A 20963-nucleotide genomic window follows, 5' to 3' on the forward strand; every position below is an offset into this window, starting at 1 on the left:
TGAAATATTCTCAAGATTATATATTTAGATTAGTCATTGTAACAAAATATTTTTTTCATAAAAATATTTCATTTAAATGTATTTAATTATTAATTTAACTCATGGCCAAGGACGTGGAATCGACTCTTTCCATTGCACTGAGCCCAACGTTGCCTGATGATAGCATTATCTGGGTGCTGACTCCTTCAGGGAAGTTCACAGTGAAGTCAGCTTATAGATTGGCACTTGAGGAGAGAGCTGGCAACGACGCTGAGGAGAGCTCAAACTCAACACGCATGAAGGAGTTTTGGAAGTTTATTTGGCGATTGAATGTCCCTAATAAGATTCAAAACTTCACGTGGCGTGCTTGCCAGAATATCTTACCCACAAAGGATAATCTCTTTCGGAGAAGGATAACGGCGGATAATACATGTGAGGTATGTGGAAGCTTTGAAGAAACAACAGGCCATGCACTCTGGCACTGTCACCGTGCGAAGGAAGTATGGAAGGAAGCAGGGATGAATACGGATAAGGTGATGGACAAATGCCCGGAATTCTTGGACTTATTGTGGTATGCCCGAAACGTGAAGCAGTGGCCGATGGAGGACGTGGGTTTGATGGTAACGACGGCATGGGGCATCTGGGCGAACCGGAATGAAGTGCGCCACGGAAAGAGCAGAAAACCAGCATCTGTTCTCATTGGGTGGACAAAAGAGCTCTTGGAGAACTTTGTGATGGCTAACTATTCTACACGGCCATTCAAAGATCCTGTGGAAGCAATATGGCAACCTCCCAAGCCTCCGTGGTACAAAGCTAATATGGACGGTGCAGTTTTTACTCAGCAAAAGGAATCCGGGATTGGGGTGGTGATAAGAGACCATCACGGAGAGGTAGTGGCAGCACTTAGCAAGAGGATAAAGGCTCCGTTGGGTGCTGTTGAGATAGAGGCTAAAGCAATGGAGGAAGGCGTACGTTTCGCATGGGAAATGGGAATCCGAGACTACCTGTTTGAAAGCGATTCCCTCACAGTGGTGAACGCCATGCAGCGACGCACAGAGGCCCCAGCTTCTATTGTTAATGTTATTAATGGGTCCTTGTCCCAGCTTTATAGGTTTAGAGAAGTAAACTTTAGCCATGTGGGTCGGTCAGGAAATAAGGCTGCACACACGCTAGCCCAATTTGCTAAAAGCGTGCCAGACCAATACGCTTGGGTTGAGGAAGTACCAGATTGTATTGAAGGGCTGGTGGCCCAAGATGTCACGTAGTTGGTTTGAGTTTAATTTAAAGTAATGAGTTTCACATCAAAAAAAATATATATATATATATTAATTTAAAATAACTCTGTTCTATCTTGCCCTCTACAAAACCAACCAACGGGCAGGGCCAAGGCTAGCATTTGGCAAGGCCACTTAGGCCTATATAAAAAAGCCCCCAAAATATTGAGTTATTTTCTTGGAGGGGGGCATAGTTGAGCTTTTTCACTTCAAGAAGACCCAAAAACAAATATGGGACAATAGAAATCCAACATAGTTGAAATTATAAATTGTTTCAAAAAAAGTTATGTGGGTATACCAAATTATCATTGATGATCAATTTCTGATAACAACTTGAGATTTCAATTTTTGTAAGTTTCTCATGGGACCTACATAGTAGATTGTCTATATTAATTATCATCCAATATCTCACATGATCACACACCAAACAATCTCTATCTCTCTCAGCACTAAGATCAAATTTAGAAATTAGAATGCAACTTTCATTTACAATGTATCACTTTACTCAAATTAAATTAAAACTTTTTTAAAACAAAAAATTATCTCTTTCTTGAAAATTGATACAAGAACCATATTATTGATTCGCTATATAAAATTTATCTTGAATAATTAAGTATTAACTCATCAAGTTATGTATTTAATTTGCTTTTGTTTTGACTGGTAGGATTTGTTAGATGATCATATAATTAAGTGAAGCAGTAATAGTGTCTTTCATAAATTAGATTATACTAGCATGTATCCTATGTAAATGCATGAGTGCATTTAAAATTAAACATAATTTTTATTATAAGAATATAAACAATTAGTCAAATTATTTTAAAACAAAATAGCATATAACACATGCATATATAAGTATGGATACATTTAAAATTAAACATAATTTTTTTCATAAAAGTATAAATAATTAGTCAAAATATTTAAAAAAAAAAATTTAAACGAAATTAGTCATGTAATAAAATTCTTACCTAAATTTAATATTACTTATGATCATCTAATTTTTAATAAAATAGAATGTGTGGTGATCTTTGTTGTGTGGTGATTTTTATTGAGTATATGGGATTGGTTTTCTTTAAAAAAAAAATTGTATAGTTCATTAATATTAGATTCTTAGTATTTTGCACTTATTAACTCACTTAATTAGCACAAAAATTAAAAAAACTTAAGTGGACATATGACACAAACTTAAGTGGATAATTATGATGTAGTTCCCACATAAATTTAGACATATGTCGCAAAATTGGATTCTATAAAAATATAAATAATTAGTCAATTTTTTTTAAAGTAAATGTAATTAGTCACATACTAAAATTCTTACCTAAATTTAACACTACTTGTGATCTTTTTTTTTTTGCTAATTTTTAATAAGATAGAATAATGAGTGATGATCTTTGTTGTATTGTGATTTTTATTGAGTATATATGATTGATTTTTTATTTTATAGTTCATTAATATTAGATTTTTAGTATTTTGTACTTATTAACTCACTTAACACAAAGATTAAAAAACTTAAATGGGCATATGGCACAAACTTAAGTGGATAATTATGATATGATGCCTACATAAATTAAGACACATAATGCAAAATTGGATTCTAATTTCAAATTTTAATTGAACTTTCTTTGATTTTTACCTATTAATATATATAAATATATAGATTGCTTTATGCTTTAAAATTTATCTTGAATTAAAAGATATAAATTAAAACACCAGAACAATAACAATATGACAATATTTATTATGATTAATGATGTTCAAACTTGTAATATAAAAATTCTTGACTATATAAAAATATTAAATTATTTTTCAAATGCATGTATCTCCTATAGAATGTTACTAACAATATAGTTAGTAATTATTACAGTTGTTTATGCCAAAAGAAGCTTTTCACAACTAAACTTTATAAAATCCTAATAAAAATTGATTATATCACAAGGGGATTAATTTGATTAGTAATATTACCAAACGAAATGTAGATGTCCTAAGTATAAAAAGTGATTAATAATTTTGCATCTCAAAAACAAGAATAATGAATTTTTAAATAAAGATAGTAAAATATAGAAAATTAAATAAAGAATGCTCCACCTAAAATTGTTTCCTAAACACTATATTTGGTTTGAGGGGGAAGAAAAGGAAATGAAGAGAAATTAAATATTTTCCGTTGTTTGGGTAGCAGGAGGAAAAAAAAAAAGAGCTAAATGAGATGGAAAATCTATCACCAGAAGCAGAAACCCACATTTTGTTTCCACCCAATTTGGGCGGAAATGAAAAGAAATTTCCATTAAAAAATACATTGGCTGCAATATTGACTTTTAAGAACTATAAAATTACTTTTCTACCCATAAAACTTTGTAGCTTTCTTTACTTTATCAAGACATAAAAGTAAAAATAACATATTTTTCTTTTCTTTTCTATTTCTCTCCCAATTTCCAAACACACAGGGAAGAAATACTTTCTATCCCCTGCCCTTATTTTTTTCTCTTCTCATTCTTTCCATTCTTTCAAACTAAACATAGCTTAAGTCTAGAATCCTATTGGGCTAAACTTAAGGGCCATAGGATAGGGAAATGAAGACGTGGCACAATTAACTAGATAAAAACGGAGAATTTGAGACATGCGGGCTAATACATGGATTTTTTACCAATAAAAAATTCCACCAAAGATGTGGCACAATTTATAAGTTTTTGACCATTTATAATTATGGGGTGTTATTAACATATGCTTTTAAGGTATATATTCTTAAACCATTTTAGAAAGTTTTTTATGGAAAAATAAAAAAAGTGACTAACTTTTTGACAATTTTTTAAATTAAATTAAAAAAAAAATAAATGATACTCCTTTCTTGTGTTGATAGTGTTGTTGTGTTCTTTGAATCTTTATGTGTCTATTCAAAGGTTTGATACTCCTTTCTTGTGTTTCTCTTTATCATCGTTGGCACCACCTTAGTTGTAAAGTGAAGTCCCAGAACTAGACTGTAAGGCCGTTTGCTAGGAAAGCGTTAGGGCATGAGCGGTATAGGGTTAATTAGGATATGTGTTACAAAATGCAATGGTAGTAAAAAAAACATGATAATTGAGTGCTAAAACTAGAATAGTATGGATAGGTTGTGGAGATCCAACTCCTTTGTTAGCTCTAGGACTAGTGCTCTTCCTGATATTATAAATGAAGAAGATCACACTGTGGAAGAAACGAATTTCCTTGATTTCTAGAAATGGAATATTCCTAAGGTTGATCCTAAGTCCATCTACAGGACTAGTTGGACTGAAAATACTTTTTGTTCTCAATATAGAGTTAGAACTCTTGAACAAACTTTCTCTATTTCAAGAACCCATGAAAAATGTTGCATGTTTTCTAAAAGAAATATTAATGATTTCCTTGCAAAAAAATTCAGTTATTTACATATTGGCCTTGTTCAAGTTGCTATTAAACCTCTTACTAGAAAAATTATTAATGCTTCTGTTCTCATGTGTTTAAGAGATGCTAGGTTTAAAAAGTTTTATGATAGCATTCTTGGCATGATTACTGCATCCTTGTATGATGGTCCTGTTTATTTTGATTGTTATCCTGATATTTCTCTTGCTTTGGATAATCCTAATATTGTTAAAGCTTTAACTTTAAATGTTTTGACATCTGGTTATGATATGGATGAAGGAAGCAAGCCTTTTGCCCTCATTTATCGTATTCATTAGGGCTGTCCACGGGTCGGGTCGGGTCGGGTTTGGGCTTGACTCGAACTCGACCCGACTGGATCGGGTTATAAACAATTTGACCCGCAACCGACCCAATAATGGGTCAGACCCGGCGATTTGGGTCAATAGTTGAACGGGTCGGTTTGGTCGGTTAGGCGGGTTTGGGCCGAAATTGGGCTAAAATTCTGAATTTGCATAATTTTTTTTTAATTCAACTTTTGACAGGCCTTTTGGGCCCAAATTAATGGGCATACTACTTTTAACAAAGATTTATATCATTAAATCATGTATATATATCAAATGGGCCTCTTTTCACCTCCTTTATTTCAAATTGGCCCATTACACAACTTTGAACCCTTTGGGCCTCTAGCCCTTCAGTCCAAATTTAATTTTCTAGCTCACATCTAATGACAAAAAATATAGTAAATATATAACACAACAAGCTGGGTAATTGCAAGCACATAAAAAACACACATGATATTACTTTCTAACCACCTGTTAAAACCACACAATACAAGACAGAATTTTTCAAAATGCCTTTAGTATTATAGGACCTGGGCAACAAAAGCACAAGAGGATAGAGCAAACAGATTCCATACATGTAAACCTGGGCAACCTATTAAACCTACCAAGTTGTGCCAACCACTCCATACATGTAACACAACTTACACAAGCCAGCAAACAAATTCTAACAAATAATTCAATCACAGCCACACCACAAGTATGGCAACAAGCCAGCAAACAAATTCTAACAAATAATTCAATCACAGCCACATCACAAGTATTGTAACAAAAGATAATAAGAGCATCTCTTGCAATATTTCCATAGAGTTAAAGAAGGCAGAAAGTGTGTAAGGCAGTAAACTACCAAGGCAGTAGCTAGTTATAATTAGTTACAAACTTCCAAAAAATAGCTTTTCTAAAGCATTTAAAGAGCAACTACTATATAGTTTAGTCCGTGACTTATATAAAAGAAAGCCTATTAAACTTAATAAGTTTTCTTTCCTATAAGCAAGAGTTGATTTATCAATTATCAGTTAGAAAAGCACTGTCCAAAAAAACTTCCAAATTGCATCCAAAAATCTGCCTCCTATACAAAATGTGTGTCCTTCCTCCTACAAGAAAATGGGCAAAAAGATATTTATCAATAAAAAATATAAGGACAAGACCAAAAAATACAGAATAGTAATAACCAAAAACAATAGAGAAAGCAGAACCAAACTCAATAGAAATAACATAAGGGCAGAAACTTACCCAGTTTTTGATTAGTCATCAATGTTAATTAAGATACCTTTGCTTGAGCTTGAACTTCCACCACCTGTTGCTGCTTGACGTATAACTAGAAAAGAGAAAGAAATGAAGGCTATTAGATTAAATTTCATTTGCATAAGACACATTTAATAGCACTTAATAGACAAAAAGTTTGGAAGTTAACATATTACTTAAATCATAAAATTCATCTTCCAAGGCCTCTACCTCATCCTTTGATTTGCGAAAAGAAATTGGAACCAAGGCTTGAAGCCAGTCTTGTGCACAAACAAGATTTTGAACCATAAATGGGGAGAGTGAACTCTGAAATGGATCAAGTATGCGTCCTCCGGTACTAAACGCTGACTCAGAAGCAACAGTAGAAACAGGTACAGTCAGCACATCCCTAGCCAATTTGGACAGCACTTGATATCTATCTGAATTGGCCTTCCACCACCCCAATATCTCAAATTTCACATCCTCTCTTCTACTTTCACAATTTTCAGCCAAATATTTGTCAATCTCATTGCTACACCCTATGGACTGCTCAGCCTCCAAAAACTGTTCAAACCTAGAATTAACCATCACATATGGATCGCTACAACCAATTGACTCACCTCCTATGTGTGTCCTCTCCCTCCCACTTGCTACTTGTACATTTGATGAATCAACACGAGAATAAAAATCATACAACTTGACCAAGGTACCCCTCACCAATTCAACCATCACATCAGCCACTTCATTTCCATAAATTTCAGAAAAATAGAACTTCAAAAACCTCAACTTCTTTCTTGGATCAAGAATCACAGCCACATACAAGAGATGATTCATTTTATCCCCTTTCCCCCAATACTTATCAAACTTAGATTCCTTTTTAGTTGCCATGTTTTTCAAGAGGTGGTTTTGTGATTTACTTAAATTGGAAATATTCTCTTGAATGACAAACATCTCATCAAAAAAGGTGTTTGCAGTAACATACAAAGAACCTGAAAACTTTTTCGTGGCATTGTAAAAAAGCTTCAAAAACCCCACAAATGTCCTACAATTTTGAAAATCAATACTACTAGGAGATCCCATACCACCACTATTCTCCTTGTTCATAAAGTATGAAGAATAACTATCATCCTCAAAGTCCATACGTATGAACACTTTCTCAAATTTTTGTGTGGTTTCTAACATGAGGTAGGTAGAGTTCCACCTAGTTGGTACATCTAGACAAAGAAGAGACTTAGACTCAATACCTAATCTCTCCACAAAACCCACAAAAGTTTGATTCCTATTTGGTGAGGACTTCACATACCTCACAGCTTCACGCACCTTTGCAATGGATGCATCAATTTCTCTCATACCATCCCCCACAATTAGATTTAGGATATGTGCACAACACCTCATGTTCTAAAATAGTCCCCTCCCAATCTTTAGTTACATTTTCCAAAAACTTAATAGTGGCACCATTTGAGCTAGCATTGTCCACTGTCAAAGTGAATATGCCATTAATACCCCACTCACGCAAACACAACTCAATCTTTCTACCTATAGTCTCTCCCTTATGGTCTTCAATTTGACAAAAATTCAAAATTCTCTTATACAACTTCCAATCATCATCAATAAAATGACTTGTAAGGGACATATAACACAGATTTTGAATACTCGTCCATGTGTCCGTAGTAAGATACACCCTACGACCCTTCAAGGCCCCTCTTAGTTCTCTCTCAACACCATAAATGCTAATCACATCCCTAGCTATAGTTTGACGAGATGGGATATCCCTAATTCGCAACTTAGGTTGTAAGGTTGTCGCATATCTTTGAAACCCATACCCTTCAACAAACCTAAAAGGCAACTCATCTATTATAACCATTTCAGCAAGTGCCTTTCTAGAAGCCTCAAGAGTAAAGGCTGTCGGTACAAGCTGAAACCCTTCCTCCCCATCCATTTTGGGTTCAAACATTAAGGTTTGTTGCCCACTAAGTGTCTTTCTATTAGGGTTTTTAACACAAATTGGTGTATGATTCAATAAATTAACAGTACCATGCCCCTTACTATCAGCTAGATAAGTTTTTTGACAGTAATTACAAACAGCCTTAAAATGACCCTCACCAATATCTACTTTTTCAAAATGGTTCCAGGCAATAGACTTTTTCCTATTATTACAGACATTGCCTTTACCTTTAGGTGGAAGTGGGGGAACCTCAGCATTAGTTGGAGTGGCAGTAGGTACAGCTTGGGCAACAGGTTCAGCTATGGCAGTAGGTGTTGCTTGGGAAGGGGGTGCATCACTTGAGGGTTCCATAACCTAAAAACATCAAATTTATACATTAGCAAACAACCATAAAAGTAACACACAAACAATAACAAGAAGTTAAAAGAGAAAGAAATGATACCTCAAAGAACTCTCAGCTATCAGGGATTTAACCTTGAAAAGGAAGCAAAAAGCCTAGGATTTCAACTCCTGTATGAAATTAAGATTTCAAAATTTTAAGTTAAGAAAGCAAAATGAATCAAACAAATGAGTAATAAAATACAATCAGATAAGAAAATAAGAATGTGGATTTCATCTTTTTAAAATAGAGGTTCATCTTCTTCTTTTTTATACAGTGAAGATACAAGTATATTGATCATAGAAAACAAAACAAAACAAAGAATAAAACAGGCAGATAAGAAAATAAAAATGTGTTTGGATTTCATCTTGTTAAAATAGGGGTTTATATTCTTTTTTTACAGTGAAGCTACAAGTATATTGATCATTAAAAAAAAAAAACAAACAAAACAAGGAATAAAACAGGGCAGATACAAATCACACTCAGAGCACTAACATAATGAGTCAAAGCAAGAAAATGATAAACGCAGGGAGCACTAACAAATCACACACAGAGCACTAACAAAACGATAAACCCAGATTGGGCAAAAAAAGAGGAAAGCTTGATGTATCAATTATCATACAAAGTTAATAGTGTAAATAAAGAATGAGATACATCCTCCTAAATAACTAGCAGCAGATGGCTTGAGTAAATAAATTTATGACAAACTTTGTCGTCTATTAGAATGGTGACTCAGTATCATAGCCTATAAAGAACATATATTTGTACAAGGTGAAATGAAAATGAGATTCCTTATAATGCATTTAACAATCTAATTGCAAACAAGAGTTTCAATGCAATTAAGTAGCAGGTCACAACATTAACAAATAAAATAAAATAAAGCTTAGCAATTTCTAGCATCAAGTTGTTGTGGCAAGTTAATCAACTCGTGAAGAACAAATTATACCATACAAAGGACTGAAAATCATCAAGCTTTCCTCTTTTTTTGCCGAATCATAAACACAAAATACAGAAAAAGAGGGATGAAATAGGAAGAAAATTTACCTGATCTGAGACTAGGAAGTTGAGTCTGAGAGGCTGAGTGTTAAGGAGTAAAGGGATTTGTTTGTTTCAAAATAAAAATGAGAGATTTTGAAATCACTAGAGAGACTAGAGAGCAGAGAAAACGTAGAACACTCGGGAAAAGTCCAATTTATAAGAGAGAGATATGAGGGAAAATCTGATTTTGATTTTGATTTTGAGAAGTGTAGCCAAGTTGAGTCTTGAAACCCTAAACTATGATTCATGAACAGAGGCATGGGAAAGATCAAATCTGAGTTTGATTTGAAGGGTAGCCGACTAGCTATTTGGGGCTGGATCGGCTGGTAGAGAGAGAGATAGAGAGAGAGAGAGAGAGTGAAGGCTGAAGAGAATTAGAGAAGAGTGAAAACTGAAGAGAGTTAGAGAGGCCGAAGACTAAAGAAGAGTGAAGAGACTTAGAGAGAGGGAGAGAAGGCTGGACTTTGAAGAATGAAGGGAAAGTTTAGGCTTTTAGTTCCAATTTTAGGCTTTTAGTTTTAGGAATTAGCCGTTCATTGATCTGATGTTTGCTTAGTTACTTTGTTGGGCAGCTGGTGATTTGGTGTTTGCTTTTTGCGTGGAAAGAAGTTTGTGGTGCCGTGTGGTTCTCAATGAGGCAGAAGCAGTGCTCAGTCTTGTCAATTACCAGTCTCACGTGATTTGCTCTTGATCAGATTTTTTTTTTTCTTTTAAAACTTCGGTCGGGTCGGGTTATACGGGTTTTTAAACCCTTAACCCGCTACCCGAACCGAATAGTCGGGTTTCCTGAGAGAAGGAACTGAACCCGACCTGCCAAGGGCTTCAGGCTGACCCGTTGGGCTTCGGGTCAGTCGGATTCGGGCGGTTTGAACGGGTCCTGAACCCGTTGGACAGCCCTAGTATTCATTATAGACTTCTGGGTACTTAACTTAATCCTCGTTCCAGGATAAGAGACCCTGAAGGTAAAACTATGCTAATTCAATGTTCCACTCCTGATGCTAAGGTCCAAATTCCAAAAATGATTCAATGGCAAGATATTAATCTTCCCAAAGAATGGTTGTTGGAACAAGAAACTCCACCAAATCCACTTACTAAACCTGTTTTTGATGAGTTAAATCTTGATCATATCCAACAATATCTTGATGGAACTATTAAAATAAGTTTTCATGATAATAAACCATTGAGGATCAACGAAGGAAGACATTCCTTTGCTGGATCTGAAGATATTTCAAAAAGAGACCAGGATCTCAATGAATTTTTACAAAAGAATTTCGAAAAACCAATTTTAAAGCTAAAAGGAGTTTCGAGTAACAACTCCCAAGTTAGCATTTCTTTTTACTCTACAAAAACAAAACCTCCTTCTACACATAGCAAACGTGTTATTGAAGAAAAGGAAGAGACCGAATCTGGGTCCTCAACTGCTTCTGATTTTCAAACTCCTATTATTAATAGTCAACTTCGAGTTTTAAACAAAAGCTTTGAAATGGACATGGTCGCTTTGTTTAATGAATTTAAATCTGCAAAAAACAAAGACAAAAGAAAGACCTTCCAAACTACTTTTGATCAAAAAGAAAAAGATCGTGTTAAAAGAAAATAGAAAGAAAGAATGAATAGCCTGCAAAAACACATTTTATTTTTTGATTTCCTTGAAAATTACTATGTTTCCAAGAATGTTTCAAAAAATAATTTGAATATGGTAAATAAGTCAAATTTTGTTAAAGAAGACAAAACCATTGTTCGGTCTACCCACCCACCCCTTGAGACAGTTCTTATAGACTGCAAAGGGACTGAGGTAAAGGCCTCTCCCTTCAAAATTGCTGATGCTGATACTCCTGTTTTAAAAATTATTGAACAAAACAATTTTACTAATAATTCCTTGCATATTATTGGCCAACAACTTGACCGTATTGAAGAAAAAATTATTGAGAAACCAACTTCTTCCAAACTTGAGAAACCTTTGATTGATTTAGCCAGTCAAAAAAAAAAAAAAAAAATTGAGTCTAAAAACCTCCTAGGCTAAGACTATTGAAAAGGTTGAACAAATGCTTTCTAATTTGAAGATTAAAACTGAGCAAAATACTTCTACTAGCACTGCTTATGCTATTTCAAGAAAAGAAAAAGAAATTGTTTTTGATGAAAGCACAGATTCTGACTCTTCATCCTCTACTTCTAATAAAACTGATTTAGAATTGCCTAAAGTTAAAAGATTTGTTGGAAAACCTAATCCCATGTCTTTTACAAAAAATTGGTATTCAAAACCCACTCCTCATGATATGTAGTTTGAAGAAAGAATTTTTCAAACCCAGTTTTTTGTTTTTGCTGATAAGCTTTATGAATGGAATATTGATGGTTTATCTGAACAGGAAATTATTAATAAGATGGGTCATATGTCTATGGTTGCCACTGCCTATATGAATAACTATGATCTAGACCATGCTGAAATTGTTGATTTGCTTGCTACTGGTTTTTCTGGAACTCTTCGTGGATGGTGGGAAAAATATCTCACAGAAGAATCTAGAGAATCCATTAAAAAGGCTGTTAAAAAAGATTATGAGGGTTTACCCATCTTTGATGAAAGTATTGGTTGAGGTATTCTCGATGGAATCAATACCTTAATCTATACTATTATCAAACACTTTGTTGGTACTCCTTCCAATATTTGGTCTCGAATTAGTGATTATTTAAACAATTTAAGATGTCCTACTATGTTTGATTACAAATGGTATCAAGATGTTTTTATTTCCAGGGTCATGATTCAGAAAGACTGCTTAAAGCCTTATTGGAAAGAGAAATTTATTGCTGGATGGTAAAACAAGAACTAATTGGTAAAAATGATGCTATTGATTATAATAATCTGACTTATGGTGATATTTTCAGCACTATTAAAAAACTTGGCATTAACATGTGTAATGATCAAAAAATGCTAAAACAACAGTTAAAAAAATAGTTGAAAAGCTAAATATGAAATGGGTAATTTCTGTGAACAATATGGTTTACCCCCTATTGCCCATTCCAAGCAAAAAAGGAAAAAGAATCATGATAAAATTCACAAAAATTATAACCATAAAAAACACAAAAAATACAGAACAAGTTTCATTAAACCTAATGATTTTTATGCAAAAAATAAACATGCTTCAAAAAAATATGATAAGCAGAAATCTCGTAAAGGAAAATGTTTTAATTGTGGTAAACTTGGTCACTTTAGTAAAGACTGTCGCCAAAAGCCTAGTAATCTGAAGAATAAGCTTAACATGTTAAACATTAATGATGAAGATCAAGAAGATTTGTTTAGAATCCTTGAATCGACTACTTTGTCTGATTCTTGTGAAGAAGACTTTTCTTCATTATCTGATTTTGATTACCAATATACTGAAACCTCTGATTCACCTAATATTAAAATTGGTTGTAGATATTCCTGTTGCAATATTGTTAATGTTCTCTCCAAACCCAATAAAACTATTAATGTTCTAATCAAAAGTGAAGAACAAGAAAACTTGTTAATAAATCTGATAAGTCAAATTGATAACCCAGAGCTAAAAGAAGAATATCTTAAAAAACTCAAGAAAACCCTAATATAAGACGAAAATGATAAAAGACTAAAATCAAAGATAAGTCTTGATGAAACTTTGGAAAGATTTAATAAAAAGAAATCCAAATAATTAACTGCTAATGAGCTCCAACATGAAATTGCTATCATTAAAGAAGAAATGATTGAGTAAAAAAATGAATTAAAAATGATAACTTTAATCTAAAACAAGAACCGTTACTTTTAAAAATTGATAAACAAACTTGATGATCAACAAGGATATTAAATTATTAATGAGTGTTAATTACACAATTGGTTACAAACATGTTGGAATTATTACACAAAGAATTGAGACTGAGATGCTGCAGATAATGCAAGAGATAAAAACATGAAGGCCCACAATGAATCAAACATTCGAACTTCTTCACCACTCACCAGGCAGTAAAGTTGGAAGATAAAGTTGATCCAAAAATAAAAAAAGGCGCACATGTATCAATTTTTTTTTGAAGCAACGCACATGTATCAATTGGTCAAAGTGTGATTAATCATTCGATCTGTGACTTTTTTTACTTTTTTTATTTTATTTTTTATTTATTGAGGATCTCTGACTTTTCTATTAGCTTGTGATCAGACCCGCAATACTCATTATCAATGCTTCCCAAGGTTTTTCACTCATTTAATGGATTATGGAGCACTTTTTACCTTTTATTTCTTTCAAGAGACTTCCAAGAAACGTTGAGATTATTATTATTATTTTTTTAGCAAACAAACGTTGAGAATTTGGAGAGCTCTTTATATATATATATATATATATATATATATATATATATTTATTTATTTAATAAGGTTAAGCTTGTTATCAGTAGAAGCATTACAAGAAAGAGGAACCTGTTGTGTGGAAGCATCATCCTTTCCTTGCTCATCATCCTTTCCTTGCTCATCATCCTTTATTAGCAAACTGAATGGCTCTATCAATGGGACGAATTTGTCCTTCAGAAATATCATAACCAAGAAAAAGTACTTTTGTTTGAAATAATTTAATTTTCTTAGTAGAAACAACAAGACCATTCCATTTGATGGTTTCAAGAAACAAATACAAATGTTTCCAGTGCTCATTAATGGAGTTAGTGTCCGGTTGGATCATGTTTACACATTTGCGTTTCTGGGTTTTTGCCTTCTTTTTTTTTTTTTGACTAACACCTCTTGCATTGTTCATAGGACATGAATAGTGCATTAAGGCAAAGTTACAGTGTTTTCAACAGTGAATAGTAATCCAGAAATTATTTTTTTATTATTTTCAGTAATAAGTTTTCAGTTTTAGCAAAATAAGCGATATCCAAACACACACTTAGAATAAACAAGGACATCATCAATATAAACAATGGTGAAATGACTGAATGAATTGAAGATATCATTCATAATATTTTGGAACTCACTAGGGACATTCTTGAGACCAAAATGTAACGATCTAAGGAAAAACACTAGTCATATCTGCGTTATACCTCAAAAAAACTAGTCACAATTGAGTCTTCTTGTAGTTAATTGTTAATAAAACCCAGATCTACCCAATAAATACTAGATGTGGGACTCATCACACATCCACACACATCACACAATCAATTAAATTGGGGCATCACAATCTCCCTTACTTAAATCCCTAACGCCCTCGTTAGGGCCCACTTTGTGAGGTAGTGTCTCTGAGCCCACATGGGGTTACCGGGCCGGCTCTGATACCATATGTAACGACCTAAGGAAAAACGTTAGCCACATCTGCATTGTACCTCAAAAGAACTAGTCACAATTGAGACTCTTTGTAGTTGGTTGTTAATAAAGCCCAGATCTACCCAATAAATACCCGATGTGGGACTCATCACACACCCACACACATCACACAATCAATCAAATTGGAGCATCACATTTATGTAACGACCCAAGGAAAAACGCTAACCACATTTGCGCTATACCTCAAAAGGACTAGTCACTACTGAGGCTCCTTGTAGTTGTTAATAAAGCCCAATTCAACTCAGTAAATACCCGATGGGGGACTCATCACACACCTACACACATCATGTAATCAATCAGATTGGGGTATCATAATCTCCCCCACTTAAATCCCTAATGTCCTCGTTAGGACCCACTTTGTGGAATAGTGTCTCCGAGCCCACATGGGGTTACCGGGCTAGTTCTGATACCATATATAACAGTCTAAGGAAAAGCGCTAGCCACATCTGCGCTATATCTCAAAAGGACTAGTCACTATTGAGGCACCTTATAGTTGTTAATAAAGCCTAGTTCAACCTAGTAAATACCTGATGTGAGACTTATCACACACTCACACACATCATACAATCAATCAAATTGAGGCATCACACAAAAGGCATAACATTCCACTCATAATGTCTAAAAGAAGTGGTAAAAGCAGTTTTATACTTATCATTCTCACTAATCTGGACTTGCCAAAATCTAGATTTCATATCAAATTGGGAGAATACAACCGCATCACTTAGCCTATGAACTAGGTCATTCTTATTAGGGATGGGATACCTAATCCATTCTAAGACCTTATATAGAGGCTTGTAATTAATAACTAAGCGAAGAGTTCCTCTCTCAATTTCAGCATTTTTTTTGAACATAGAAAGCAGCACAAGACTAGGGGGACTTGCTATTCCTAATCAGCTTTTTCTCAAGCAAATCATGAATTTCTTTTTTTTACAAAATTCAATAGTTTCAGCATTGATTTGAATAGGACGAGCTTTAGTAGGAATGTTTTTCTCATTAAATTCTTTAACAAAAGGCAGATTAACAATGTGTCTTTTCCTATGCCAAAAAGCATTGGGAATATCAAAACAAACATCATTGACCAAGACTTTTTGAAAATTATTGATCTTGGACTGTAATAGTTTATCAGAAAGTTGTTCAACAATCTTTTAATATCTTACTTCTTGCTTAAGAAAGTTTAGATGCTTGGTTTTGGCATGAATTAGGTTTAAAGCACTATCTGTATCAATTTCAAAATTTGAAGCAAATTTAAATGTAACTTTTTGCCCAAAAGGGTCAGTAGTTATTCCCATCATGTTCAGTAAGGAAGGGGTATAAAGCATTTATAAAGGGAAGACCAAGAATCACTTTATCAGTCATGTTTTTAACAAACACAGAAGGAAATCTTAAAACAAACATTTTCATGGCACACATGAGCATTGTTTAATTCATATTTAATTTTCATTTGAGTACCATTAAGAGAAAACAATTTTTCAGTGGATTTTTCATAATACTTGGAGGGAATCATCCCTTCCTAAATGCAATTCATATCAGCACTAGAGTCAATCATAGCAATAACATTGAATTCATATTCATGGCAAAGAACTGTTACTTTTAAAAATTGATAAACAACTTGATGATCAACAAACTAATGGTGAACTTGATGAGCAAGGAAAGGATGATGCTTCCACACAACAGTTTCCTCTTTCCGGTAATGCTTCTACTGATAACAAGCTTAATCTTATTTTATATCTATATATGTATATATATATATATATATATATATATATAAAGCTATCCAAATTCTCAACGTTTGCTTGCTCAAAAAAAAAAAAATAAAAAAAATAAAATAAAAACTCAACGTTTCTTGGAAGTCTCTTGAAAGAAATAAAAAGTAAAAAGTGCTCCATAATCCATGAATGAGTGAAAAACCTTGGGAAGCATTGATAATGAGTATTACGCGTCTGATCAAAAGCAAATAGAAAAGTCAGAGATCCTCAATTAAAAAAAAAAAAAAAAAGTCACAGATCGAATGATTAATCACACTTTGACCAATTGATTTTTGTATTTTTGGATCAACTTTATCTTCCAACTTTAACGCCTGGTGAGTGGTGAAGAAGTTTGAATGTTCGATTCATTGTGGGCCTTCATGTTTTTTGTTTTTTGTTTTGTTTTTTATTTATTTATTTATCTCTTGCATTATCTGCAGCATCTCAGTCTCAATTATTTGTGTAATAATTCCAACATGTTTGTAACCAATTGAGTAATTAACTCTCATTAATAATTTAATATTCTTGTTGCCAGTATGAATGCAATTCCCATTTTCTTTTTTGGCCCTCTCAGGATAAGGCTTGCTTTCTATAATTCAAAGTCTTCTTGGGTACTCTCAAAAAAAAAAAAAGTCTTCTTAGGAAGCATCTTGCTAGAAGGAAAAAAATTCTCAATAATATAGGGTTCCTTTAAATTAAGAAGAATAGAAGAGAGTAAAATAAAATTGACTAAAAATAAATTAATTTTAAATTAAATCTACTTTACTCTATTCCCCTTCTTTTCTTCTCAATTCAAATGGACTGGTAGAATATTCACATATTCCTATTTAATGCAGGCCAATCTGGTAACAAAAGTTCAAATAAATAATAATCAAAGACTCCATCTTATCCCAAAATCATTACTTATTTTGGATAAAGACAATTGGTTTTTCCAACTATAATGGGTATTGGGTTAGGTGGACTGAATTTTTTTTTTGACTGAATTAAATTTGTAGCTGACCACCGAAAGTGGATTGCAACGTACCTCAGCTAGTGGAAAAGTTTGTAATGTCAAAGCACGAGTTAGCATTTACACAAGGCATGAAATCAAGTGGCTACTACGTTCAAACCAGCTAAGAATCAAACTGATTATAAATTGGCTGCAATCAGTCCACACTAGTATAATTATTAATTATCAGCTGGATACTTGGAGTGGGGCTCACTCAGCTCCTGTCCAATTTTGAATGGAATTAGCTATACCATATAACAAATGTCACAAAATATGAATTATAAATTAATTTGATAATAATAATCTACGAATTTAATTTATTTCTAATTTAATCAGGTTCAACATCCCCATGTCACACATAGAATCATGTAGTGCAGCACTCCTAAAATGTGACTTCTTTTTAGTTTTTTTTGTCACAATAAAAAGAAATGCAAAAGTATGTTTTGGTGCTTCGGTTAAAGAGGGAGAACTAACGGGCTAGTTTATTTTTACTGTCATTAATAATATTTTTAGTTTATGTTTGTATTTTGTTAATTACATTTTGTTGGATTAGAAGATCTCTAATCTCATAATTACAACCTAGCAGTTTTGGAAGCATGCATGTGCATTGTTGTCATGTTTTTCATTTGGAATGAAATTACAGTTTATAAAATAAAACAAATAAATAAAAGCAACTAATTTTTTTTTTGAGAATCATAAAAGTCAACTAATTAGATTGGCGGTGTTGGAATATTTATTTGAAAAAAGAAAAAGAAAAAAAAGGCATTCCAATCAGTGAACCTAAGGGGTCGCCGAAGTCTGCGCCAACAAGTCAGAGTCAGACGACGTAAAGTCGTAGACTTGTAGTACTACGAGTCTAATATATTAGCCACCTGCCAACTAGTCTGAAATATCTTTTATAAACAAACAGCGTGCACGAAAGAAAACAAATGTATAATTTTCTCTCCCTATGTTAAGGTAGTAGTAGTACCTTAGCAAAGTTCATTATTAATTATGATTAATAATAATTTTTTAGCTAAAAATTAATAATAATGTTATTATCAAGTAGAATAAAACTTATATACTTTTTTTTCAAAGACAAACTTAGACTCTATTATTAACTTTGGAAAAAAAAAAAGTTTACCATTTACACTTCTTTCTATTGTATATGAATCACACATAATGGCAACTTTAAGAGTTTTTTCTAGGGTAGACATTAACAAAAACTTACATTATTCAAAATTTAATAAAAAGAGAATTTGAATATATCAACATTAAAAAAAAAAGTAAAAACATGAAATTTTATACTTTTCTGCTACTAACAAAATTAAAAAGCAAAAATGATAAACGAGAGATAAAGTGAGAATTGAAAATGTTGAGATGAGAGTAAAGTAAAAAAAAAAAGAGTAAAAAATGATGTGAGAGAGAGAGAGAGAGAGAGAGAGAGAGAGAGAGAGAGAGAGAGAGAGAGAGAGAGAGAGCAACAAATGAAACTTGCTATGACTGTGAGCTAAGTCGCCAAGGAGAGCAAAACTATTGTGAATGCAAAGTCGAAGAGAGTTGGCAGAGCTACTGGTGACGTTGAGGAGAATTCACGGTCATAGTATCTCTCTAGATACCCTTTTTAGAAAGAATTAAATTATAAACTATTTTTATGGAATAGGCTAAATGAGTTACAAATTAGAATTATTGGTTTATTTATTTGGTTTTTGAATGGGTTTTTGTTGAATATTTTGTTCGTTTGTTGTTGTTCGGCCTAATCTTGTTGTTTGGGATTTTATTTATTTATTTATTTTAGAGGTTGAGGATTATGTTTGTGGGGCTAGAATGGAAAATTATTGTGTACTCCCAAAGTACCATAAATGCGTACTCCCTCCTCTCACATGAATGGTAGGTCCCACTAATTAAATTCATGGTGGGACCTACCATTTATGTGAGAGGGGGGGAGTACGTATTTATGGTACTTTGAGAGTACCTATTAATTTTCCAAGTATTACTAGGAACACAACAAAATTTCATAAGAATTTAACAATATTCCTAAATTAGCATACCAAAAAAATTTGATTTAGAAATTGTGGTAAACCCATGTGTGAGTTGGCATGTTAATTTAAGAAAGTCGTAAAATTTTATTGTGTTTCTAGCATTACACTTATTTTTGTTGAAATAAATTCTTGAGATTGTCAAGTTAGGGTGTTCAATATATTTTTACAGAAAAAATATATATGTGTGTGCCAAAAATGGCTACAAGGGAAATGTATGGATATAATGGATTGACCGTCACAATTAATTTGATAAATATGGGTAAAGGGCTTTGGCAAGTAAAAGATCTAAAAAAGATAGAGACACTGGACCAAGTAAATAAAAGAACTGATCAAATAGACAAATACTCTACTGTAATTTCGACCTTAGGAATGTCGAGGATGGGTTTGTTAAGTACAACTTTTCCTCTAAATTTTCGGATCCCATGCTCTGGGGGTAAGGTTCTTATTTATAGGGCTGGAGTTCCTTCCCTTACCATTCACCTGTAGGGTGTAGGATTAGAGGGGAAAGATATTTGTTCCATCTCTTTTCTCCCCTTCTTTTGAGGTATGGATGATTGGAAAAACAGGTGTATAACATTGTTCTGACATGTTATTTAATAATAAATACGTTGAATTTAAAATAAGATTTTTTTTTTTGGTGTGTGGGTAGAAATGGAGTTTCTTATTTACTTAAAAAAAGAGTTCATACAACAACATCATTATCTGACCTTCGGACACATAGTCCACTACTCCCAAGGCTAACCAAATCCCTTACTAAACAGTGGTATACAAAAGTGGGACAGTTATTATAGATAGTCAGAATATGCTGTTGGTGGGTTCCTTGTTTCGCTAGTGCATCCGTGCATTTGTTTGCTTCATGATATATATTACGCGCCTGCATCTCCCATACTCGCCCTATGAGGCTCCTACAATCACATATTAAAGACAACACATCAGGAGGGTAAGTAGAATTTGTATCAGTTAATCAGGATAAAATTGTTATAGAATCAATCACAAGCTGGATAAATTTGAATCCCAATTCCCATGCTAACAGGAGACCCTGCCTGACTGCTACGAACTTTACCATATTATTAGTTGCTATACCCATATTTGGAGAAAGTCCTAATATCCAGAATCTTGAGTTATCATGCAGTAGTTCCCCTGCGTCGACCATCCCTAGGTTATCTATGGAACTACCATCCGTATTTAGCTTTATATAGGGTTCATTTGGTGCAGCCCATCTAATAATTTGCGGGGTCTTAACTTGAACTGGTCTATCAAAACTGGCTCAGAAAAAAAAAATATTATGTGGCTGTTTGCATCGTTGTGTAGACTAGGCTATGCTTGGATCAAGATTGGTTCTTAAAAATATGTTC

This window comes from Quercus robur, chromosome 5 (genome assembly GCF_932294415.1).
Source record: "Quercus robur chromosome 5, dhQueRobu3.1, whole genome shotgun sequence".
Classification (NCBI taxonomy): Eukaryota; Viridiplantae; Streptophyta; class Magnoliopsida; order Fagales; family Fagaceae; genus Quercus; species Quercus robur.